Here is a 10,633-nt window from a genome sequence, read left to right as displayed (position 1 = left end):
CATTCGTTATTTTGTTCAATCCAGAGACACTGTTGAAAGAGAGATAACTCAAGAAGATTTTATTTGAAAATTTGATAACGATATCAAAATTAAAAGTATTTTTTTATAAGGAAAGGAAACAGAAGATACTGAATTATGAGACATTATTAAATTAATTCCAAGATAAATTTTTCTTTGATGTAAATCTTTCTACAGGAGATCGACATTAATCATCGAAAAGTTCTTTGTTATGAACGCCTCAAATTGTAGCACAGTTTAAGAGTAATTAATTAATACGAAGAGGAATTGGTCTAATTTTCTTTGTCGTGTGTTCCTTGCTCTTTAAACGGTCTTTAATTTTGCTGAAAGTTTTAAAAAATTGATATCATGCATAGATCTGTATATTATTTTGATTCGGAGTACTGTAGTCCGAAATATCTGACGTTTTCCTGGCTTTTTTTTTTTTACGATTTTGATATTTGACGTGCCAGGAAAACGTCAAATATCAAAATCGTAAAAAAAAAAAAAGCCAGGAAAACATCAGATATTTCGGACTAGGAGTACTGTAGCGCTGAAACAAAAGAATAATGAAACTGTCTTGTGATTGGTATAGACAACTGATCCTCTCTGCTTTGATCGCTGAATAACACTTATGTTGAAAACAATGTCTTAAAGGGAAAAAATGTAATTCTAAATGAAGGAAGAAATGCAATAATTAAATTTAATTTATTTGTCCTCCATGAAACTAGTTTCAAAAAAGGAAAAATTTAGTTTTGATTTAACTATGGAATATTTGAAGTAATTTACAACGGAATGTCAGTAAAGTATGCTGCATGGAAGGGGCAGATTATTTCAAAGGTGTTTTATCATTTGCTTGTCAACAACACCCGTTAAGTCCCAATCACACGATGCAGAAATTTTAAAATGATCCATTGGAGACAGTGAAGTTTTTCGCCAAAGTTTATAACTATATCGAAATAATGGAGGGTTGAGGGGCACTGTCTAGGTAATGGCATTGAATTTCATTGGGGTAAAGGCTGTCCAAGAACACGGACGAAAAAGACGAGCAAAATGCCTATTGTGCGACAAAAATTTCAATTATGAAAAAAAAATTCTTTGATATTTCATTTAACATAAAGTATACTTTAATGTAAAATCTCCACAATTTGCAACAATTTCATAAAGATTGAAATTATTTGTCTCTGAAATAGCCTGCACACACCAACGAGGACAAAAATGATTATTGTTTCATACTTTGACACATTTTTTGACATGAGTGGATCTTTTTACATGTTTTAAATTCTGAAATTAGTGGGTGGCAGTAAATAAAAAATTTACAACATTTCAAGTTGCCACCCGGTAAATTGAAATTTTACTACAGGTAAATTGAAATTTTACTACAGTACGCTATGCTGACTCTAATACAAACATGATAGAAATGCCGACTTTTGTCATGAGCTGTAAAGCTTAGTGGTTAGCGTGTTAGTCTCGAAGGAAAAATTGATACTCGGAATTTTTATTGCTTGGGTTCGAACCCCAGGAATTTAAATCATATAATAGTTTTTGCCGAAAGAATTTTCCACAGAAAAGAATTTCATACCTTTCGATAATAAGAACTTTACTCTAAATAATAAATTTAAAATATTAAATATGATTTTTGTATATTTGAAATTTTAGGCATTTTGCACGCCTTGTTCGCCTTTATGAATTCTCAACATTTAATGTCGAATAAATGATTCCGTGGTGCTTGTAGAATTCGTGAAAATTTTACAAACATTTAAGAAATTTGCTGCTTTAGCTTTCAAAAATGGATATTTCATTTTTTAACACACGTGGTAAAGAATCCGACATAGTGATTTTTATTATTTATTTATTGCTTAAGACATACATCTTATGGCATTTCAACATTTAATACAAAATATTACAAAATGGCATTGTATAGCGGTCCTTATTGATTACAAAAATATAATGCAATATAACAATCATGATTTCATGGAGAATTACCATATGAGAGAATGCATTCTCTCAATTTAAAAGCAAAATGAATATATTTCCCTAAATTACAAAGATCATGGACATTGCGTGTACCTAATAATTGTACAAATTTAAAAACAGATGGTTTTTGCCAGTAATACAATTTGATTTTTTTTTTTACGGAGCTTTTCAAAATATGGACAAATTAAAACAAAATGGTATTCATCCTCTATTTCACTTTTACACATTCTGCACATTCTACTCTCCCTAGGTATTTTATTATGTCGTCCTGACTCAATTTCAAGGTTATGAGATGAAAGCCTAATTCGACTAATTTGCTTTTTGTACATAGAAGGTATGGGCTTACAAAGATAATACTGTAAAGAAAAATTGTCTATTATATGTTTGTAAATGTTACACTTTGATGAATAATTGATTTCTTCCATAAGGTTTTGAACACATATGTCATTCAATCTTTGTTTTATAATTGGGAAAAAAATTCTATAACAAGCTCTATCTTGTTCACACCACATATATCCTAACCCAATTTCATACAATTTTTCTTTAATACAAAAGGCCCAATTTTTCTTACTGTTTTTCATTCTGTCACAGTTATCATATAGTTCATCATAAGTTTTTTATTATACAATTTTCACTAGATAAAACCTTGAACCAGAATTTGAACATTCTATACAGTCGAGTAATCTTCATAGGTAGCCTACCAGTTTCCAAATATACTGAAGCAGAGTTTGTGTTTTTCCTTACGCCTAAAACAGATTTTATAAATTCCAACTGTACTTTTTCTACGTCACTAGCATTATGACTACCCCAAACCTCACAACCATAGTTTAAACTACTTGTTACATAGGTGTCAAAAAGTGACAAAAGGGTTTCTGTATTAAGACACATACTTTTTACTTTTGAATTTAATGCAAACATGGCCTTCCTTCCTTGGTATGCTAGTTGCTTTTGTGTACTGTTGTAATTACCATTGAAATTTAGTAACACACCCAGATAAACAAACTTATCGACAACTTCAATTGGGTGCCCATTAATATTCCATTTTTCTGTTGACTTGATTTTACCTCCGTTTCTAAAAATTACAATTTTTGTTTTTTCTATATTAACAGAGAGATCCCAGTGAGTTGTGTATTCGTATAATATATCTAACATCTTTTGAAGCTCATTTACAGTCTCAGCAAAGATTACTATATCATCAGCATACATTAATACAAATAGATTAAGTTCACGCAAGTGTACAGGAACAATATCATTCTTCAGAAATTCTACCTTCAAAATCATTCACATATAAAGAAAAAAGTATGGGGGATAACACTTCACCTTGTAAAAGACCTATGTGACTTTTAAAAATTTCTGACAATTTACCTGGTGTTTTAACCCTATATTTCATTCTTTCATACATAGCCTGAACAATTTTCAATAATTTACCTCTTATACCTACGTGCTGAGTTTAGTCCACAATTTAAATCGATCAACGGTGTCAAAAGCTTTCTTAAAATCTACAAAAAACAGCAATATAACCTTTCTTTGTTAAATAGGGTCAAATTGATAATTGACGACAAACAAAAAATAGCCTCTGGTGTACCCTTACAGGGCTGAAATCCAAATTGTGCATCTGTAATTATGTTATCTTTATACGACCATAAAATGAGTCGTTGGTTTAAGATAAATGTAAATAACTTACAAAAGCAGCTCACTAGACTAATACCTCTATAGTTATTGGGATCTGACAGATCTCCTTTCTTATGCACTGGCACAATAATAGACTCAGACCATGTATTTGGAAAGATACCAGTTGTAAATATTCTATTAAACAGATTGCGTATGACAGGCAAAATATAATTCTGAAACTCTATAAAATATTTATTCAACAGTAAATCTGGACCATGTGACTTTTCACGTTTTAGTTTCTTAATAGCATCAAGTATTTCCTTTTCAGTAATTTCACTATCAAGCTCATCAAAAACAGTTTGATCATTAAAAGCGAAATTGTTATCTAATATGTCTGGAGATGGAGCTGTCTGTGTTACGGTACCAGTTCCCTAAAATGCTCAACAAAAACTGCAGGATCCACGCCAGATCGACAACCTTTTTTCTTTTGAAAACGCAGATAGAATGCCTTGGGATTGTGTTTACGCAGGTAGTCCACAACATATTTCCCTCTAGCCGTACATATTGTCGCTTCAGTTTTGCGGAGAGTACCTTGTATGCCTTTTTGGAATGTAGGAGTTTCTGGTGCGCCTCAGGCGTTTTCCTATTATTAACTCGAGTGTTACCCATGGCTTATCAATAGGCGTTTTGCTTGAGTAAACATGTTTACTCTGGTCATTTGTGTGTCGGTTATTTAATTCACAAAATGGTGCCATTGCGTCAGAGAGTTGAGATGTCAACAATCCAACAGACAAGTCAATAGATTTGTCACGAACCACATCGGGCACAGTGTTATTCTATACAGTGACGTCACAAGTGCTTAACGTCACAATTCCTATTGCAATGCAACAACCACGTTATCTTTATTGCATTAAGAAACAAAAATGTAATGATAAAAGATGTGAATAATCTAAAGTCATGATAGGATATAGTGGAAAGGGATTTACTATTGAAGTCCCGTCGTGCAGAAGTGCATCTTCTCTTCTCGGTTCCTCCAATATTATCCCTCCTTTGGTAGATCAAAGTCAGTCTGACATTTTGTTAAGGAAGGATATGTTTGTAATTGGTGGAATAGTTGCATTTTGCGGTCTGGCTGGATTTATTGGCTGGAAGTTTGCAAGAATCATGGAAATTACTGTAACTGAATACAAGGATGCAAAAACATCGGGTTACAGGGCTGATTTCAGTGCTCAGCAACACCACTTCCAGCAATGGGCAGAGAAAATGATCGAAGAAGAGACGACATCACCCCAGAGTAATCACCCTGTATCTGCCGTCTCCAAAACGTCTTCCTCTAAATATGTTAATTTTGTTAATGTGCTAGAATGTCCGGGCCTTTATGGAATATTTGGGATGGAAGAGGACGAAGAAATTGTTGTTTGTAATTCATTGTTCACAGGAAAGTAACCCGGACAACGGCAACCACGTCCAAGAAAATATTTTAAAAAAAACAACAACAACACAGAACTTGTTTCATGTTATCACTTTGTACAATAACCTGTGTGAACTGAGGAAACAGTATTATATTTATATTATATATTTACACATTTATAATAACTGTTGAATTGCTTGTGATATCAACCGATAAGTTTTATGTTTTATTGTGCGCATCAAATCAATTTTGCTCTAATCAATTGTAATGATGTGAAGGCATGTAAACAAGTAAATACATTTGCATACATGGGAGATCTGGTTAGAATTCATAATGATTTAATTGATAAAATTTATGAAATGAAAGACACTACTTCCCCCCCCCCCCCAAAAAAAAAAAGGTGGATTAAGGCAAGTTTGTCTAATTTCAAACTACAGTGTACTCTGTTTTAGCTGTGTAATTTTCTTTATTCAATGTTAATTTGATAACAGCTTATTTGTCTAAAAACTTTACGATAAGATATACTTTGAATATAAGCAATGTGTTTAAATTCGTTTATAAGGGACATAGACTATTTTTCATGAAGCGCTAACAATACATTGTAACGAGAAGAGAAAGTTCATACCCTCAACGTAAATATTTTTCTTCTTTTATATAAAGACTTTATGATGATCATGTCCATTTTTTTTAATTGATTTTTTTTTTTTATAACTTTACGCCTAACAGTGAAATTATTATTCTACGCCACTGCAGTAAAACACTTCGTACTGCAAATAAATGGTATTTTATACAGATAACAGCGGGTATTTATTTATTTTTATTTTTTTAATTTATATCTAAATTATATGTGTAATCAGATGACCACTCTCAAATAAGCATGAATTTGTGTCCTAAAATTAAAAAAAAAAAAAAGTAATAAAAATTGGTCTAAGAATTTCCGATTGCTTATAATACTGTTTTTATTCACTAAAACTACATAATACAATTGGATTTCTCATTCAGAAATAGAAATATTATGACGTCACAATCAAACCTTCACGTTACATTGATTATGACGCCACAAATTGTTAACGTCACAGTATACTTATTGTGACGTTTAATAATTCTTCCACACAACACCAAATTAGTGGAGTTCTGATTAAGAACTATGAAAGGATATACCGTATTGAGATTTATTTTTGCCATGCCCTTGTGCATATGTGCACCGCTTCCGCTCAGCTCAACTAATCACGAATTTCCTGTGAGAGAACAAATTCAATCGTACATTTTCTCAACAAAGGAGATTTTCATATTTGGTGGCATTCTGTTCTTTTGTGGCGTGGTCGCATTCATTGGATGCAAATTTTCTGGATTCACCAAAAGTCCCAGTGAAGATGATAAATCCGAGAGACCGGATAACACTGAGTCGGACTGTAGTGCTCAACGTTACCACTTTCAGATGTGGACAGAGAAAATAGTGAAAGAGGAGGAGGTATCCACTGAAGGAAGCGACCTCGTATCTGTCATTTCCCAAACTTCGTCTATCTATGAAAGTCCGAGGATTGTTACTGTACTAGAGTGCCCAGGTCTGTATGCAGGGTTTGGTTTGGAGAAAGATGAGGAGATTGTCGTGTACAATCCATTGTTCACAGAGGAGTAGGCAACATTTGTAACCAACTCGCATTTGTGGCAATCAACAGCAGCCATGTAACAGAAAACCCACAAATACTGTGTTACGTTTACAGTTGAAAAATTAACTAGTGTAAACTGTTAAGAAAAGATGTTTAAATTGCTTTAGTGATATGTTTGTGCTACAGATGAAACCTTTGTTCTTAGCCAGGACAACAATGTAGCTTGAGTTAAAGCAACAGTTGCATCAACAGAATCATTGTTAATGGATTTCCTGAATGTATCAACCAATGGCCATGCTATTCCTTTTGTGCATACCCTTCTTTGGATGGGTGTATTCTTGCTAATTCTTTTGACGAGAGATATTGTATTAAAATTAAATGGTTATCGATCACAATCCCAGACTGCTTGGTTCCAGGTAGCTATACGAAAAATAGTTTTTCGCCATGCTTGTTTCCTTTGCCTGCGTCGTGAAATGAAAACTACAGTCATTTAGACTGTATAGGATAAGACATTTTAAAACCTTTAAAAATTCTTTGCCTGGCCTATGTTGTTCGGATGAGCAATTAGTATCTAGATTTAAATTATCCGCATGACTATTACAAGTAACGAGAGTATTCTTTCATATAATATGGTTATCTTAACTCTTCACACGTTGCAGTCTGGTGAGATTCTTTGAGTATATTACAAGATTGTTGTATTCTTAAAATCAAAATAATAATTGATAGGGAAAGAAATAGACCAGACAATCGAACTTTATGTTATATTCAGCACCAAGCAAAGAATGAGGTTGAGAGAGCTAAAGAAACTTGAGCAACTCGAGGTTTTGTACCGGTCTTGTAGAGTAGGTTTTCCCCTCTAAAATCCCCCCCCCGGAAATCTGGCTCTACAGTGGGATTTCCCCCCGGAAATAGCCTCTAGAGTAGGATTTTCCCCACGAAAAAGTGACTCTAGAGCAGTATTTCCCTCACGGAAATCCCACATCAGATTCAATTTTCCGTTGGGGGGGGGGGGGTCCTACTCTGCAATACAGTTATAGAGTGCGATTTCCCCCATATACCCCCCCCAATAAAATATCATGACTGTACTTATGTATGAGGGGGGAGGGGCGATACATTGTTACAAGTGTCCCTTCTTCAAATGGCAACCAGTTCCATTGAAAAATACGAAGTATGAAAAATTAAAATTTTAAATCTCATATTGTCCAACCATTTCTTTTGAAACATTAAAACCTTATTCTTTTCATCTGGTCAAACTGGTTTCTGAAGAAAAAAAATTGGTACAATGTAATCGATTCGACAAATTTTAACGGTGTCCATAGAAACAAATAGGAATTTTACTCTAAGTGGATTTTTTCTGCAGTTGTGTATTTCTAACTACATTTACAAATTATTGATATGTAGGTGTATCTCTAAGTTTCTGATATTTTAATATCCCAAATAGATGCAGTTGCCATGGAACTCATAAATGAGAAATTTGAATTTTACAAAACTTGGGGTCGAGAAGACATTCTTATGCTTCTGCTTGCAAAAGCATTGTTTCTTGTATTGTTATTCCCCCTCCCCCTCTTGAAGAACTCGATTCGAATAATCACAAAATAGTATATGGAAGCTTTACTTACAAATTTTAGAATTTTCTCACACACTCTGTGGAAAAAAGGATCAAACCATAGATAAAATATTGGGCCTTTTAGAGGGCAAACAAATTATCAAATCACTAAAGGTGACCTGATGTACATTTTAAATTCGTGAACAAACTGGCGTCGATCGAGAGTGTTGAGACATCGAGTCTTACGATTTCTGAGTGACTAATTGTACAATTTCCTGATTTAAAATTCTTGGTTGAGACTCAATGATTTAAAATTTCATACTAAATTTGCCAATTCTTAATTGGAAAACACTCTTATTTCCATTAAAAAATCAGTTGATTTTCGTATAAACTTTTAGCAAAAATATTTTCGATATGATTTTATAAGCATTGATTAAAGAAGGGAAATTCTACTCTGAGAAAGAAAGAGGGGAAATTTGGCTCCACTGTGAGATTTTCCCTCGGGGGGTGGGGGGGGGGGGGTGGGGGTCCTACTCTTGAATACAGATTCAGGGGGAAAAGCTGGATATGGGGGAATCTTCTCTGCAACACCGGTATGTTTTAGAAATTATTGGCTTGAACAAGTGGCTCATCAGAGTTTATCTGTAACTTTTCTGATCTGATTAAAGAAGAATAAATAACACATATATATTGAATTTCCTTGTTTTCAAAGTTTGCTGTGAAATATGTGAAAAATAAGCAAAACATGTTAAAATAAGAAAAGACAATCTGAATTATTGAGCAAATTACTAGTGTTTGCTGTAGATTTGTCTTCATTGGGTAAATTGGAGTGAATACATAGTATTTTCGAATAAGATTACGAATTTTATCCCCAAAAGCATCTGTTCAATCTCTTCCTCTTTAAAGTGTGAATTTCTGTAGTCAGTAAAATTACTGCATCGCCTTAGTAAATCGCCATCTATTTTGAGAACTGAATGCACTGTTTTGGGGCTAGAAAAAAAAACACGTGATGTTTATAATTTTGATAAACTCGCCCTATAGCGTGTGGACGTACAATGTAAGAGCCCTACAGATTGCAAAAACGTAATGTTTGAGACTTAAAAGGCAAGCTTCACTGTGTGTAATGCGAAGGATCGAGACAGCAGTGTTGGAAGGAGGATAGGAATCAACTTCCATTGCAGGAAACTTTTATTGTAGATTATAGGTTTGATGATTCTGGTTGTGGTATACAAATGCGCATGTAGACAATACAAAACGATACATCAGACCGGAATGTTTGCATTTGCACGATGTAACATGAAAAGATCAAAGAAGTGTAGATGATGGTGCATAAAAGTATTCTTCGAGGAATCCAATAAAAAGAGTTTTGTGTTTAGAACTGGAAGACTGTGAAACAATTTGTAAGTTTGTTATGTAATCAGAACAAAAGGAATTTTCTGAAACCTATTCTCAATCCCACAGCGATAGTAAAAGCTTTCTGTTCGCCATTGACCTCTATGTCTAATCTTGACCTGACCTGAAGCCTTTGACCTTGACGGACAGTGAATCTATGTTTCTCTTACTTTTGTCATGTTCTAAATTTTGAATTCACTGAGTGGGAGTAAATACAAAATTCAGACACTGTTTAGGATTTACTCGGATCGAAAGACAAACAAAATATCAAAAAGACAATCTTCTTTGGTTGATGAAAGCAATGGATGTTTCTTTCACTAATTAACAATTTTCAATTGCCAATGAGTACATAATTAGTCATTTACTCATTGGCAATTGAAAATTGTTAATTAGTGGAAGACAGTTATACAAACGTAAAGATTCAGGCATTTATGAAACTTTTTTTATTATTTGGGGCACATTGGTGCATCGAGATTGAATGAGTTTATTTTTTCTTTGAGGACAATAGTTATATACAGAAACGTAGATTTTGTTCAGGAATTGCACAATTCTGAGTTTTGAGTTCATATATATCTTTGTCCGAGATAAAACTAGAATGAGTAAATAGCTTTATTTGATCATCGTGTGACAGATCTGCCTACTCGCTGTGTGTGACTTAGTAAGGAGCTTGTATACTTAGATTCCTAATTATTGAAAAATTGAATCGAGGATCAGGTAAAAATGTAAATATAAGGAATACTAGTAACTGTCTGGTCTTTAAGTTTTATGATGATGTTATATTTTCTCACATGATAATTTTATTGAAATTATTATAAGCAAACCGTTTGATCACATCATAAAGCAAAAAACTAGATAGTTATTCCTTAATCTATGACTGAAGCGCGCAATTCAGAATCCAATATTGGTTGTTGCCAATTATAAAAACGGCACCTCTCTGAGTTCAAACAGTTTGAGACAACTTGCTACAAATAAACTTTTTTTCCAGGAAAATTATGAAAATATATATTTGTTTTTGTTGTTTGTTGTTGTTATTTTTTTAATAAGTAAAATGAATTGATTTCCACATATTTTTTTCCCATCCAAATATCT

Source organism: Saccostrea echinata, unplaced genomic scaffold (assembly GCF_033153115.1).
Source record: "Saccostrea echinata isolate AGI-Se365-2 ecotype Australia unplaced genomic scaffold, CSIRO_AGI_Sech_v1 ptg000037l, whole genome shotgun sequence".
Classification (NCBI taxonomy): Eukaryota; Metazoa; Mollusca; class Bivalvia; order Ostreida; family Ostreidae; genus Saccostrea; species Saccostrea echinata.
This window is presented reverse-complemented; position numbering follows the sequence as displayed.